The sequence below is a fragment of the Centropristis striata genome, chromosome 18 (assembly GCF_030273125.1).
Source record: "Centropristis striata isolate RG_2023a ecotype Rhode Island chromosome 18, C.striata_1.0, whole genome shotgun sequence".
Taxonomy (NCBI): Eukaryota; Metazoa; Chordata; class Actinopteri; order Perciformes; family Serranidae; genus Centropristis; species Centropristis striata.
The window spans coordinates 25,360,606-25,376,854 of record NC_081534.1 but is presented as its reverse complement, the minus strand read 5'-3'; the positions used below and the strand labels follow the sequence as shown (position 1 = coordinate 25,376,854).

At 39.4% G+C, this 16,249-nt stretch overlaps 1 long non-coding RNA gene across 1 annotated transcript; it reads left to right on the top strand.

The window, feature by feature from the left end:
* Positions 1-7,811: 7,811 nt before the first annotated feature.
* Positions 7,812-15,381, top strand: LOC131991206 (uncharacterized). The gene is made up of 3 exons (XR_009396110.1): positions 7,812-7,997; positions 14,743-14,808; positions 15,232-15,381. It is a non-coding gene; the product is annotated as an uncharacterized LOC131991206 (long non-coding RNA).
* The last annotated feature ends 868 nt before the right edge of the window (positions 15,382-16,249 follow it).

The window sequence follows — 16,249 nt, the reverse complement described above, 5'->3', positions numbered from 1 at the left end:
AATGCATGTACTGTAGGTGAAGCATGTCTGCTCAATCAATCAATTAAACTATATCTTATTTATTTAGCACAAGGCATAAATTTAGCGCTGAACAAAGTCTTTGGTATATGAAAGCAAAGATTCAGTAAATTATTTTAGCACAAAAGTAATCAGGGGAAGGGCCAGACTAAGAGCCAATCAAAGATCCTTATGAAGGGGTGACATGCTCAAACAGTCAGAAGGTCGCCGGTGCCTGTCGTGGTGGCAACCTAAGAACCCGCTGGTGGACAACAGCCGTGAGGGAGGCCATCAAACTGAAGAAGGCCGAGGGGTCTCCAGACAGCAGAAGGTCTAGAAGGGCAGCTGCGGCAGTCACTGAAGCAAAAACTTATGTGTGGGAGGAATTCAGGGAGGCTACGGAGGAGGACTTTCAGCCTCAAGGAGGTTCTGGAAAACTCAGGTGACTGAGAAAGGGAATTCAGGGCTTGGCTCAAGCTGTGTTCAGCAGGGTAGGAGACCTGCTGATGCAACCTGGGGATGTCGTCAGACGGTGGATAGAACACTTTGAGGAACCCCTAATCCAGCCAACACCTCCTCTGTGGAGGAGGCAGAGTCTGAAGACTCAGGGGAAGACTCATCTATATCGCTGGCAGAAGTCGCCGAGGTAGTTAAGCTGCCCCGGCGGACAGGGCTGGATGAAATTCGCCCTGAAACACTGAAGGCTCTGTACAATGTTGGGCGGTCATAGTTGACATGCCCCTTCAGTGTTGCTTGGAAGTCTGGGACAGTGCCTGTGGAGTTGCAGACCGGGGTGGTGGTTCCCATTCCCATTGTCAAGAAAGGGGACCGGAGGCTGTGTTCCAGTTACAGAGGAATAACACTGCTCAGCCTCTGGGAAAGGATCTGACTGACTGTTGAACCTCAGGTTCAGAAGGTACAATGCAGCTTCCATCCTGGTGGAACAGCGGAGCAGCTCTTTACCCTGACAGACTGCTGCAGGGGTACTGGGAGTGTGGCATCCAGTCTACATGTGTTTATTGGACTTGGAGAAGGGTTACGACCATACAGCATGGTTCTCTCGGAGCCACCGAGGTCGGCGGGTGTAACTGCCTCAAGCAAAGGAGATCAAGTATGTCACGTGTTAAGCGATGAAGGTAGAACAGAGCCTGAGATGGTACAGCGCCAGCAGGGATGCTGGCGTTGTACCGGACCATCGTTGTTCAGAAGGTGCTGAGTCAGAAGGCGAAGCTCTCGATGTACTGTTCCATCTACGTTCCAACCCTCACCTCTGGTCCTGAGCTTTGTGTAGTGATCGAAAAAAAAGAGATCGCGGATAGAAGCGGCTGAAATTAGTTTCCTCTGTAGGGTGACTGCTCAGCCTACATGGATGGACAAAACGAATCCAGATTCTTACAAACAAAATCATCAGTGCATCATTCAGTAAAATTCTTAAGAAATATTTAAAACAAAAAAGAAATTCCTGAAGTACAAAAAATAGGCAAAGCTATAATGATATAAGCAAAATCCTTCATATTAAAAAAACCTAAGTACAAGATGAATTTAAATTCTTATTAAATAAAAAAAAAGAATTAAGGCAATTGCCAAAGTACAAAAATAACTCAAATTCTCATGAAATTATAAAATTCCAATTCTTTAATTTCAAAAGTAAATGTTTATAAGTACAAAAAGAGCTAAATTTATGATAAAATAAGCAAAATCCTTAAAAACAAACAAAGGTTAAAAAATATAGAAAATCCTGAAATACAATAGTAAATGCAAAATTACACAATAATTCAATTCCTAAAGTACAAAAATAGGCAAAGTAAAAAAGTAAATCATGAAAAAATTCTTGTAAAATCATCAAAAAATGTGTTAATTCCTGAAGTACAAAGTAACTAAAATTCTAATTAAATTATACAATTTCAAATCTTCATCACATAAGTAAATCCCTTAAGTAAAAAAAAATTATCAAAATTCCAAAACACGATTAATTAAATTCCATTAATAAAGTAAAAAAAGTAGACAATTCTTTCAGTTCTGATAAATGAAGTAAAATCTTAATTATAAAAATATGCAGAAACCTTTATATTAAAAAAATCCTAAGTACAAACCCTAATTGATATCCTCATAAAATTATTAATATATATTTTTTGAATTTAGGAAATTCCAAAAGTACAAAAATAAGTCAAAATCATGTGAAATTAAGTAAATTCCTGAAGTACAAAAAATAATCAAAGTTAAAATGAAAAAAGCTAAAATCCTAAATTAAAACAATCAAATCATTAATTTACAAAAGGAGAAAAATCTTAAGTACAAAACTAAATTTCTTTTTTATGAATCAAATTAAGTCTTTCTCAAAATCTTTTTTTTTTTTTTTTTTTTTACAAAAAAGTCAAATTCTTATGAAATAACTACCTATTACTATTATTACTTATTATTACTATTAAAAATAGGCAAAGTTATAATGAAAAAAGTAAAATCCTTGATTAAAAAAATATATAATTCTTTATATACAAAATTAACATTCCCAAGTAGAAAATAAATCTTTATCAAATGAATTTGGAAATTTCCAAACTAAACTACTGCCTTACCCAGTGGCTGACTAGAAGTCAAATTCTTCTGAAATAATAAAATTCCTCAATTACAACATCAATTAAATTCCTAAAGTAGAAAATAGGGAAAGTTCTTATAAAATAAGCAAAATCCTTTGTGATAACAAAAACGAAGCTCAAAATTTTGTGAAACTCTTTTGAAATTAAAAAAAATAATTTAAAAAAATCAACTCTCTGATGTTTAAATCTCCACTTTGTCTGTTAGCTTCATGATGTCGTACTAATTATTTTGAGGACAAACACCAACAGATGGTCGACGTGGCTCCAGATGTGCTTCACCAGCCCTGGATGTGCTGCAGATCTGCAGATAAGTAGGTGGCACTGTAACAACTTTCTGCTTTTATCTCAGGACTCAGCTGTTCACATATCCCCAGATATCAGATATTGAAATACACAATTCAAAGTTATGTGTTTAGATTGAATATTTAACATGATTGTGCTGGTTGTCCCTGGTCGGCCTGGGTCGCTGTGTGTTTGCTTTGAATCGTGCCGGCTGCTTGGACTCTGTAGACCTGCTTTCACCTGTTACATTAGTGAGGTGTTTTGAGATCTTGTTGTGGGTTTGGTCTTTTTAATATAATGTCATGTAACAAATCCTCATTATTGAAGGGAACTTGTGAATATAAATTCATGTGGGCGTGAGACGAGTGCTACTCTGCTCCCTGAGCTCCTTCCTCTTCAGTCGGCCCTCCTTCAGCTGCAGGAACACCCAGGTTATAATAATCCGGCTACATGTCCTCCTGTCTGCACGGCTTCTGCTCCCTGTGGACCCTGTGGGTCTGGAGAGACATGACGCACACAGATGTGACTTCCTGCTCTCTTCAGTTCAATAAAACAGACAGAGTGCTTGATTTCAGTTGGTGGTCTAAACAACAGACGAGTGTCATTACCTTAAAATAGAAGTAAAAGGTGGTGTTGGCCAACAGCAGAATCAGCGGCAGGACGACCGCTCTGATAATAAAAGGTCTCAGATCTGATCAAACACATGGACGATCATCACATCACACAGTGAGACAGTGAGTGAGGTTGGAAAGACAGTGTTTGGTTACCAGGACAACTCTGGTTCTCTGAGCACTGAGTGACATATCTTCTTGCTTCTGTCTGGAGGAACTCTTGAAAATGACGAGTTAGGGGCTCAGGGCTGCTGGGACAGATCTCACTCAGTTCTCAGAGAACCAAAGTTATCCTGGTAACCAAACATGTTCTGTTCTACAGTTCAGTGTTTGCTGGTGTTAATTATACACTTTGTATACGTTTGGTTAGTATATGAGCAGTGTAACACAATGGCAGGAGTCACAGTGTCACTGCAGAAACAACAACATGCATGAACTCTGTTGTCATCTGATCGTTTTCAGTTTGTTTGAATGAATCATCTTTTCCAAACCTGCATGTAAACATTCAGCTTACCTAAAACAGTGAGAGAGTGCTGAAGGCTCTCAGAGGAGAAGTCATGAGAGAAAACATGGACGTGATAAACACAGCTGTAGCTTCCTTGGTGGGCGGGCTCTGCAGCAGGAAACAGGAAGTGGGCAGAGTGATTGACAGCTGGCTGGGTGTAGTTGTGTGCTGAGGTGGAGGAGGTGAAGCGGAGCTGGAAGGAGCCTCCTTGGTACTGTGGCTGGATGGAGCAGCTGATGGTGAAGTTGGAGCCCCTGAACACCCGAAGCCCATGCTGCTGAGCCTCTGAGACCCCGTCCATGGAGGAGAATGCAGAGATGTTGGGCTGAAGCAGCAGGTCTGTAAACACAGAGAGAGGATGAAAGAGGATGGGATGTCACAGGTCTATCACAGACAGACAGACAGACAGGTTCCTCCAGGTGTGTCCTGTCAGGTGAAGATCAGCATGGAGAGTTCAAAGTTTCCAGAAACAAGTCCACGTTCTACAGGTCAGGATGTCATTGTTCTGGATAACTTTACAGTTCAGTCTAATGGAAATCACTGACTGTCACTGTGACAGAGGAAGGAACGTACTGGAAACATTACTTTCAGAGATGATAATACTGATTGACTTACCTGAGCAAGTGAGATTCAGCAAGGAGTAAGTGAAACATGGTTGTAGGGCTCACAGCTATTCCACAAGGTTCATTTGGATTAAAGACTGAATGCAGTGAGAATTGTCAACAAATTCTCTCCATGCTTCAAGATGGAGGTCGTTCTTTGTCCCCCTCCAAACAAAGACAAACGACCCCCACCCCCACAGGTATCTGGAGATACCTAAAGGCGTCTCATTGGCTGATACCAACAGGAAATACAACTTCCAGGTTGAGACACAAAAGTCTTGTGCAGCCATCCCTTCTCGCTCTTCTCTTCTCAACTCCCTGAGGAACAGCATGCCTGCTGTCCTGGTCTGATCTTCCAGGAGGAAGATCAGACACCTTCCCTCTGTCTCCAGCTCTAAGGGAAGGCCGGTGAGGCCCAAACCAAGTGGACCCACCACAACGCTTCTAAGTTTCCTGCCTGTGATCTATACTGGACGTAATCACAGAGACCCTCACCAAGCTTCTGGAGCCAACAACAGCAAAACAACGCTACAACCACCAAAACCCAACCAGGAACCAGATTCTTCTCTAAAAGGATTTCTGCTTCTCTTTCAACTCTGGACTCTGTGGTATAGTACTGGGCAGTTAGTAAGCAAGAACAAGTTTGTTAAGCTTTAATCAATGGTGTGATCTGTTGTGTGTTTAAGTATATTTGTTGGGATATTTTGTGTAGTTAGATCACTTGAAGTTGTATGATTAATGTTGCTCTACATATCTCAAGTTGTACATGTAAATTAACTATAACTCCTTTGATTTGCTCACACACTAATCCACATGAAATATACTTTAATTTGGCTTCCCACAACACATAGACCTTCAAGACCGCATGGTCTATTGTTCTTCAAGAACAAAAGGGCTTCCGCCATTTTGATTTATTTAAATGACCGCCTTTCGGCCGCCATTTTGTTACACATTCTTTCTCAACCACATTTCCACTGTAAATAGTCTTTTAGATTAGTTATTGTGTGTTCTGTTTGCTTTGCTTTATTTAGAATAAATATGTTTTTGGATTAATATGCTTCTCCCTTTAATGTTGCACATGAATGAATGATTTGCTAACCTCTGCTATGGAAAAGAACTCAAAATTCCTTCAACCGTTACTAAATATTAATAAGGTAATTCGATTATAATTATATTCATAATTAATAATCAATGTTCCAAATTGATAATTTGTTAACTTTATGAGACTGATTAACTATGATTTGCTATCATTTCCTATTCCTAAGTGAATAGGTGGTGCCCCTTGAGTAACTTTAATTCATTTAAAGTATTAAATATTAATTTAGTCAATTTCCGATAGCAAAATTGACCTAAATTAGCTTTACCTCTAAATATTTTGGTACCCCTGCTGGAGGCAATGTGTATCTGAAGCAGATACCCCTACATGGTGATGCACAGTCTCTCAGAGATCCAGACTGAACACAGTAATGGCTGATAGCCCACGCATCTATGAGTGAGGACGATTTTTGATTTCTTACAGAAATAGCAGAACCACAGTCAAGATCTCTGCAGGCAACAGCTTCTGCCTTCAGGGGCCAGGCAGGGTAACCACCCACTGGTCTCCATTCTCCTTCATGTTTCAGCTCCAGTGTTCCTGCACAGCGACTGTCTCCTCCCACCAACCTGACAGACTCTGAGTAGAAACAAGAGAGTCATCAGTAAAAGAATAAAGTGAATTTAATCAGAACAGAAATGAGGCAAATCAAAGCTGCAGCTCCTCTTCTACCTGAGCAGGTGAGTCGAACAGCTCTGCCAGGTGAACAGGTGTTTCTATCTGACCCTGAGCTTCTACAGTCCAGGAGAGCAGACTCATTTCCTTCACACTGGAACTCTTTGGTCCGCACTGGAGACTCCACTTCTCCATAGAGCGCCCCCTGGAGGACTGAAGGAGCCCCACAGCCAAGCTCCCTGCAGACCAGCTCTGCATCCTGCTGGTCAAAGTCAGCTTCACACACTGAGGACCAGCTCTGGTTAGGCTGGTCAGACTTCACCTCCAGTCTGCCTGAGCACAGACTGGTCCCATTCACCAGCCTGACAGAGTCTGGAGAGATGAGAGAAGAGAAACAGAGAGAGATAAAAGACTCTGCCGAGGCTGAAGTCCACCGGGTGGGTGTGGAGGTACTGACGACCCCCCGGCTGAGCTGAGCTGCTCAAAGTTCTTTCCAGTAGGTCACTGAGCATGTTTACATGCACACTAATAAACCCAATATAATCTGATTATTATTCTTTACAGGATAAAGTCATTATCAGATTATGAGAAATCAGATAAACACAGCTGGCTTTTGGCCAATATTTAGTTTTCTTCTGAGCATGTGAACCGTTCATCAGGTTTCTTTTGTTCTTTTACATCTGCACATGTGTAATTTTACTCTGGATAGCATCCCCGGCTGAATGAGGCTGTACTCTAAAACTGATGCTTCACAAAAGCTTTATTTTAAGACTGTAGTTCCACCAAAACATTCTGCGACAGCTCCTGGAACACAGTGTCAGAGCTAAGGAGAAAACAATACCAAATATTAGCATTTGCATTAATTAGCATTAGCACACATGCTCTCAAATTAGGTCAAATTACAAAAATACATAATTAAAATGATTTTCATCCATCACAGAATAAAAGAAACATTAACAAACCTTGTGCCCCTATCAGCCAGGTACTAGGAAAATTTTCACAGAGTAAGAAGCACTCGTTATTATTTACCCTCTATCGATATATACCAGCGCTATCCATTCAAAATAAAAGCACCTGTCTCATAACAAACAATGGGAACACCTTTTCAAAATAAAAGCACCTGTCTCATAACATACACTGAAAACATGTTTTCAAAAATAAAGCACTAGTCTTATAGCGTACACTGGAAACAATTTTTCAGAACAAAAGCAGTCGTCTCCACAGGATACACTCTGGACCTGCTAAAGGTAATTTACAGAACACACTGACATTCTGAAATTCTCCCTCCATTCGTGATGTGAGAATTCCTTGAGCAGCAATCTCTCCCAGCAGCCCCTGCTCCTAACACACTTCCAGCAAGCTCCAGTTTGAGATGATGTCATAGATTTTCTTACCAGAGCAGGTGATATCCAGACTGTAGCTAGAGGAATCTGATGATGCACACTCGCTCAGTGACCCAGACTGAACACAATCAGAGCTGATCTCCCACACAGCTCTGTCTGAGGATTCCTCTCTCCGTCTTACAGAAACAGCAGAACCACAGTCCAGCTCTGTGCAGACAATAGCTGCTTCCTTCAGGGTCCAGTAACCATCACCCACTGGTCTCCATTCTCCATGTTTCAGCTCCAGTGTTCCTGAACAGTGACTGTCTCCCCCCACCAACCTGACAGGCTCTGAACAGAAACAAGAGAGTCATCAGTAAGAAAAGTTTAAAGTAAAACTTGACTGCTGATTCTCTGACTTCTCTTTCTCTTTTCTTTCTCTGTTTGCCTGTTTGGTTGTAACTTCCTTCAGCTTGGAGTCCTGGAGAAATACACAAATATATTAGCATATTAGCAATATTAGCAGTGGACAGTGTGTTGTCATTGTTGCACCACTGCTGAGTAACGTGTGTTAAAGTTCTACATGTTAAAGCACAAGATGAACTGATCACCAAAATGAGTAAAAAACAAGTGCAGCCCAACTCCTGCTTGGGATTGTTGCTTGGACGACTACAAAGATACACAATTAAGGAGTTACAAAATGAACACAAAGACAAAATAACCACAGACAGACGTGGAATTAACTCAACACGATGAAAAATGTCAGACACAAAATAAACACAAAGAGACATGAAATGAGTACAGAGACACAAAACCAAACTAAAGCACAAGGAGAAGCAAAATGAAAACTAAAGTCACAAAACAACGTAAAAGATTCACACAGTTACCACTAAGATACACACAACAACCACAAAAGACACAAAACAACCTCAAATATTCACAGTTACCACTAAGATACACACAATTACCACAAAAGACACAAAACAACCAGAAGGAGATGCAAAGTTAATACGAAAGGCATACAAAACACAGGCTTAAAATTATAAGATACACACAATTACCACATTTAAAAATGAATAAATATATTTCAAAATACACAAAAAAAACAAATAGAAGAGGTAATTGAATAGAAAAGTAAAAGAAAATGTGAATACAAATGTTAATTAATGAAGTAGCAAAGTGAAACAAATCTATTTATCATATTTTATGAATTAATAAATGCCCACATTTATAGATCTAATTCCTTGTCACAATTCTATAGCACTCCGCTTTCATCTTTTTAAACGAGGTACTCAGGACTTCCTGCCGTTACTAAGCAACCAAAACAGCTTGCGCAGCAGTATCTTTAATCTCCTATTAGTATCAAACTGGTTTTCTAGCGTACAAAATGGAAACATTTATGGTCAACTTCGACCTCCGTGGTGGTTTAACTATGGACGAGTGGATTGAACAGTGTGTATCTCTGGGGGGAAAAACCCCTGCCAAAAAACGACATGCAGATATTTGTAAAATAGAGGTTGACAAACTCAAAAAGAAAACTGAAATGAACAAAACATTGAAAGCAAACAAAATGGGCCGTCAAATGCTATGAAGACTGTTGTCAAGATAAAAACATAGGTTTAGACCTTAAGACTGTGATAAAAGACTAGGTCAGTGACATTTTGCAAAATTTCTATGCAATTGTCAGAAACGGTAAAGGTGAGCTCTATGGCCTCAGCAGCTATGTTGGTCTCTGTGCTGGACAAAACTATTACATTTTTTCAGCTGGTCCTGTGTATAAAACATCAGTAAGCTGTGAAAAATGTACAGCAAAGTTTGTCAGTTTGTATATATATATATATATATATATATATATATATATATATATATATATATATATATATATATATATATATTATATACAGACTATTGAAGCTGCATTCAGAAACTTTCCTGTCACATGTGAACTGTGTGTGAGGTGGTTTAGAGACTTTGCTGAGCAGATTAAAGATAATCAGTTTCACAGAAATGCAGTTCAGAGTGTAAATATTATCGGTAAATCTGATGATGAAATCAGACCTATTCCAGTAAAGATCCCTTTTCTTTTCTTTTTTTACCATTCCAATTAATTTATATGTGTTGTGAAAGTTTATACAACAATATCATCAAAGCATCAAAATACAACAGCATCAATCAACAGGAATTTAAAACAGTGTTAACATGATGTGTACTAATTGGTGTATATGTATTTACTCAGTAACCAACTCTCCCAACACATTTCAACTAATATCACACACACATGCAAGCACACACACACACACACACACACACACACACACACTGGCATGCACACGCACAAAACCAGATAGACATGCACAAACACACACACACTGGCATGCACACATACACAGTGTGTGTGTGTGTGTGTGTGTGAGTCTCTAAGTGTATATTGTAACTTTAATCTTCTCTTAAATACATTGACTGGATGTTTAATAGCAGATTAATAATGAAGTAAAATGTAAAACTTGTAAAATCTTTAATTAATGTATCAAATAAAAAATGTATGAATGTAAAGATTCAATATGAATTTTACCTACCTGAGCTCAGCAGCAACAACAGTAACAGGTGACCCATGTCCAGGTAGTGCGTCTCTCTGCCCGTCCGTCTGTCTTCCTGTCTGCTCTCTGCTCTGATCAGCACATGTGCTGTACTCACTGTGTATCAGCGTATAGGAAGAGGAGGAGCTTTAGTGGAACATAGATTATATATTTACACTTCTGATCAACTTTAATGTGATGAGAAGCTGCTGACAGATCACAGATTGCAGGACTGTGGTTTGTATTACCATGACGACATGGGCAGACTGAGATGTTCCTATCAGATTGATGCAATCAGTGTTTGTGTGTTGTTTGTGTGTGTGTGTGTGTGTAGGTGTGTATGGTGTGTGTGAGTGTGTGTGTGTGTGTGTGTAAGTGTATATGGTGTGTGTGAGTATGTGTGTGTGGTGTCTGTGTGTGTGTGTGTGTGTGTGTGTGTGTGTGTTGTTTGTGTGTCTGTGTGTTTTGTGTGTGTGTGTAGGTGTATATGGTGTGTGTGGTGTGTGTGTGTAAGTGTATATGGTGTGTGTGAGTGTGTATGGTGTGTGTGTTTGTGTGTGTGTCTGTGTGTTTTGTGTGTGTGTGTATGTGTGTGTGTGTGTAGGTGTATATAGTGTGTGTGTGTGTATGGTGTGTGTGTGTGTGTGTGTGTGTGTGAATAAGTGTGTGTGTGTGTGGTGTCTGTGTGTTTGTGTGTGAGTGTGTGACTATCTGTGTGTGTGTGTGTGTGTGTGTGTGTGTGTGTGTGTGTGTGTGTGTGTGTTGTTTGTGTGTCTGTGTGTTTTGTGTGTGTGTGTAGAGTGTATATGGTGTGTGTGTCTGTGTGTTTTGTGTGTGTGTGTGTGTGTGATATGTGTCTCCTCTGTCCCTCAGTGTAAAAACTGAATGTAACACTAGGTGGCAGGAGCTTCATTCAGATACAGTAAGTTGTACCACAGATCCCAACACTGTGTACATGTTGCCTTTTACTGTGTATTTTTAATCATTCTCCATGTGTTTGATATTAATTTTCCTCCCCACTACTTATTAAAAAAATCTGGAAAGAGTTAAGTCCAGATATAATACAAAATATTTAACTGAGGCCTTTTTTTCTAGGTGTTGACAACATTTCAGTATTGCTCATTGGCCACAAGAAGACAGTTTGAGCCTTTTTTTACAACATCTCAATGGATTTAAATAGATCAACAATAGAGCCCTGAACATCTGTGTTAAGACAATAGTGATGGAGAGAACGCTGGACTAATAAATGTGTGACGCATGTCCTCTGTACTCCGGCCAGTATGGCCCCCATGTGTGAAATTCCAGCCAGCCATGACACAGCATCCCTCATTTAACAGCGGCTCAGCTGTTGGCGTAACAGCAGCTTTAGCAGACTTAATCTATTAAACAAAGTTTCTATCCATTCAAAACATGGCATGGAAATGTGACAGACGCACAGTGATCATGTGGTGAGGAATGACACGAGCCAGATGTTCATTTTAAAAGCGTTCTTATCACATTGTTGATCTTTTTCTTGCCTCTCTTGTCTGTATTTCTGTATTGCCTCATGACGTGCTCCGGATGCAGCTTCATCAAACCAGCGTGGATGTTGTTGCAAAAGATTTAAAATTGCTCTCAGATAGCAGTGCAGAAGAAGGATTATTGGAGCATCTTGCAGTGTTTATCCTTTACACTGATTTAAAGCCACTCATTCACTTACTCGCAGCTTGATAATTCCTGAATGAAGCTCCTCATCACAAACATGCAAAACAACAATAACTAAAAACTTCTGTATGTAGGTTGTTTTTAATTCCATTTGAGGCACTGGCACTTCATAGTTACTGATATCAATTACCAAAACCAGACTGTAGCAACAGGAAGTTTCTGATAAACAGTTCTGGATAACACATGCACAATTTATTTTAGTCCAAAATATTTAGGGGATGATTTTGCAAAAGCCTCGCTCGGATACACACACTAAGAAAGACATTTTTGTGGATCAAAGGCTCCGCTGTGTCCTCATATTAAGGTTATTATGTTGGGATAGGGGCAGCGATTCCCAACCTTATATGCAAGAGGGTTCTTGGTTTGAACCCCCAGCCAGCTTGGGCCTTCTATGTGAAGGTTGCATGGTTACCCCCAAGTTAACATGAGTCTTTTGGGATCTTCCCACTGTACAAAGGCATATAGGGTTTTTATTGGTGAAAAGGATTGATTATGAGCTTGTCTGTCTCCATGTTATAGCTCTGTGATGAACTACCAACTTGTTCAGTGCCTAATGTCAGCTGGGATCGGGTCCAGCCCTTGCAACTCGTTAAGCATAAGGGGTTACTGGATTAGTGGATGGACAGTATTTTTGCAGTAGTGAGGGGTTTATTTAAAAAAAAAAAAAAAATGCCTTTTCTGCTTCAATAAATGGTCAAAATGGCTTGATTTATGTATGGGAAAACAGAAAATTGAAGTGCCAGGTGAAAATTCAACATAATATACAATCCAAAATATAATGGAAAACAGCCTGATGCAGTAAAGCTCTCAGGCATTCCGGATTACTTTCAAATAACAACTGTATTTTCCTATATTTACAAGCTGCACCTTAATGCACCATTTCCTGTCAGCGCCCTCTATACAAAACCGTGCAGCATTATACAGACAAATTGAGATTTTGTGACTGGCTGCAGTCGACAGAAACACAATTCCCCCTTGACAAAAGAAAGTAACTGAGACATACAGAAACATATCGATCACTTATGGCATCGATCACTTATTTCCATGGCGGTTGGCATCGCCAGCACTGCCTGAAAAAATGCTGTACTTGTGCTGATGTTTATTTAGTTGTCGTTACTCCAGCTGCTCATCTTTGAAGTGGAGATAGAGTGGACAACTTTCTTTTGACTATGGTTGTGTGGACAGCTCAGCAGAGTCCTATACAAGGTTATTATAGTTAATGAAAACTAACGAAATAATTCAAACTAGAATGGGAAAAACATTCGTTAACTGAAATAAAAATAAAAACGAGAGCTTTTTAAAAAACGATAACTAACTGAAACTGTATTTTGTGGTTACAAAACTAACTAAAACTAGAGTGAAAATGTCCTTAGTTTTCGTCTTTGTCAACTTTTTTCATACGTAAACCTTTTTGGTTGATATGAAACCTATTTCATCTATTTGGTTTTATGACTTAGTAAACTTATTGGGGCTAAGATGGATAAGGCAAAGGAAATAAAGGTAACATTTATTGTAACCTTATGGAATCTCTCACCCAACAAATACCCCATTACAAAAATACTAAAACGAACACTAAAACTAATTAAAACTGAACTAAAGCTAAGCATTTTCCAAAAAAATAAAAACGTATTAAAACTAGCAAACACGCTCTAAAAACTCATTAAAACTAACTGAATTTAAAAACCAAAAATCACAAGGAAATGAAAACTAAAACTAATGAAAATTCCAAAACTATTATAACCTTGGTCCTATATGGTGTAAACGTATACGGACAGATTTTTCAAACTTGTAGTAGTCTTAAGACGCAACATTCATTTCTTTTTAGGTTTTATATTGCCAACAGTGCTCGTGTGAAGCTAAAACTTGCCCTCAAGGTTCGTTCAGTTTGTGTTGCTCAATGTTGACAGTTTACCAGCTGCAGATCCAGTGTGACTAAACTAATTATCCGTTACATGACCCTCAGCAAACTTGTGTTTTGCTCCACTTTATGTGTGTGTGCATCATGTGCCAAGCTGCTCCAGTGTTAAATTGGCCAACTAGGGAATTAAAACCATGTAGCTGCAGCCAATCCTCAGTAAGTGGAATGGATTTCAACATATCAACATACACAGAGAGAGAGAGAGCTCTGAATGAGCTGCTCTACTGGCTTCTAACACAAAACATAATTATCACCAGGCTTAATTGGTCCCATTGGTGGTATGGAACGACCCGTGGCTGACAGGCCCCAGATTAACTTCAAACATTTGGACAATTCTGGTATCAATTTAGTTTGTTTCTGTGTGGATGCGTGAGTAAGGCTGTGTTGGAATGTGCATGAACTGAACTGATTAAGAAACTTCACTTCGTTCTAATCAAAGGCCAGTGGCTTCGTGATCAAAGACCAGCTGAGTGATGTTGGTCATTAAACTACCTCATGGGATCCGCATTTTTAACAAACTGTAGCATCCAAAGCCCAAATAACTTGTAAAGGAAAAGACGGGAGGGAAAAGGCTTCAAAGCCATTCAGGGATGTAGAAGTAATCATCAAAAGGGCATTATTCACTCAGATTACAGTTGAGATGGAGATGTAACGCAGAACAATTTTGGCAGCACTGGAAAGTCATGATAAGAGTATCTACAGTACTAATCATTGCAACGAATGTTATTTTAGAGCTGGAAAGTGTTTATCTAAATAGTTTTACTCGATTGACTGACCATTTGTTGAACTGCCCTTTGCCATGTTGGCCATTTGCCTGATAAAGACCCAGTAGTGCTTGAAGTGATAAATTAAATTACTGTAAGTACAGGAGCTTTAATCCATTATGTTTTTCCCTTTGCTACTTTTGGGCCTTCTTTCAACAGATGGAGAGAATTTCTGGAGTTGAAAGGACACAAACGGTCAAATTGGTTCTTTCCCCTCCCAGACAGGTATGTAATATGTCTATTTTATTGATGAAATGCTTTACAAGATTTGGTATAAGAGAAATATGTGAAGTTATGTTACTTATGCACATTCACTTTGTTACACCATTATTGCTTTACAGTTATTCATTTTGCATAAATAGAAACATTACCTCATTGCTGTGCATCATGCAAACAGTTTAGTTCTTGGAATCACTACCATTTTTGTCCACAGGGGCCGCCAAAACCAAGACATAATAAAAGTGGCCTGTAGTTGCTTTAAGTAAAGGATCTAGATACTTCTTCCACCACTGCACAAGTCTCTGAAAACACACAAGAGATGTACTTTATTCACATTTTTTGGATGATTGCAATATAAAAACCCACTAGAATATACGCCCGTCTTCTTATTTTTGCAGTATACATAATAACGTGTCATTGTTTGTGCAGGAGAGCAAATTCAGGAGCTGAAACTCCACAACGCCAGACAGCCACTGGAGCTGCTTGGTCAGCTGGAAGGCAGGATGTGTGTGTCGGTGAGAATATTACACCTGCTTTTTCAGCAATCTGAGTGGGGACTTTAAGCATGACAGTTATTTTCTATTTAAGTACATTTTGATGTTGATTCTTTTGTGTGTGTGTGTGTGTGTGTGTGTGTGTGTGCGTGTGTGTGTGTGTGTGTGTGTGTGTTTGTGCAGAGGGGTTTGGGGGTGGAGCTCTCTGTGTCAGTTAGTGTAGTCAAATACTTTGAGCGCTTCTGCTTTGATAAGCCAACACTCTCTGTGTTTTTATCTGCTGGATCTGCTTCATGGTGTGGGAGCTCAACGTATTTTCATAGACTTCAGCACAGCGAGCTGCTCTTGAGATGAATGCATTCAAAAGTCATTTTAAAAGTCATTATCTCAGTTTTATTTTACACATGGACCTTTGTGTGGGCTGACTTTTTGAAATTGCTGGTCATTTAACAGGGTAATCGTGTTTTATTATTATATATTTTGTTTTTTGCAGTTTTTTTAGCGGACAGTTTTTTAATTATTTGAAGCAAGGGCTGAAAAGGACACAGGGTGTTGTTTGCTGTACTGATTGTAAAGCCCCTAAGGCAAATTTTTGAATTGTCATATTGGGCTGTATAAAATACAAAATTTCACACAGGCAGCACATTTCTCTCAGTCACTTTTTCACCGTCTAGAAAAACTTAGAATGGTTCAGGTGATGGCTGCTGCCTGTGTACAGTGTTTGGTTTATGTAGCTGGTCTTTTGCCATTCCTGGAATATGTCTAATGTTTCAGCATCTGCATTTTATCTTTTATCATTTCAATCTTCTTCTTCACCCCTGGATGTTTTTGTACTCTGTACTTTGTTCCTGTTTCATGCCAGTCACATGGCAGAAATGTCACTCGCACTCTGTGAATTCTTCAGGCAATGACAGACTCACACAAGGACCTTTGTGTTGACTTTTAACAATCAG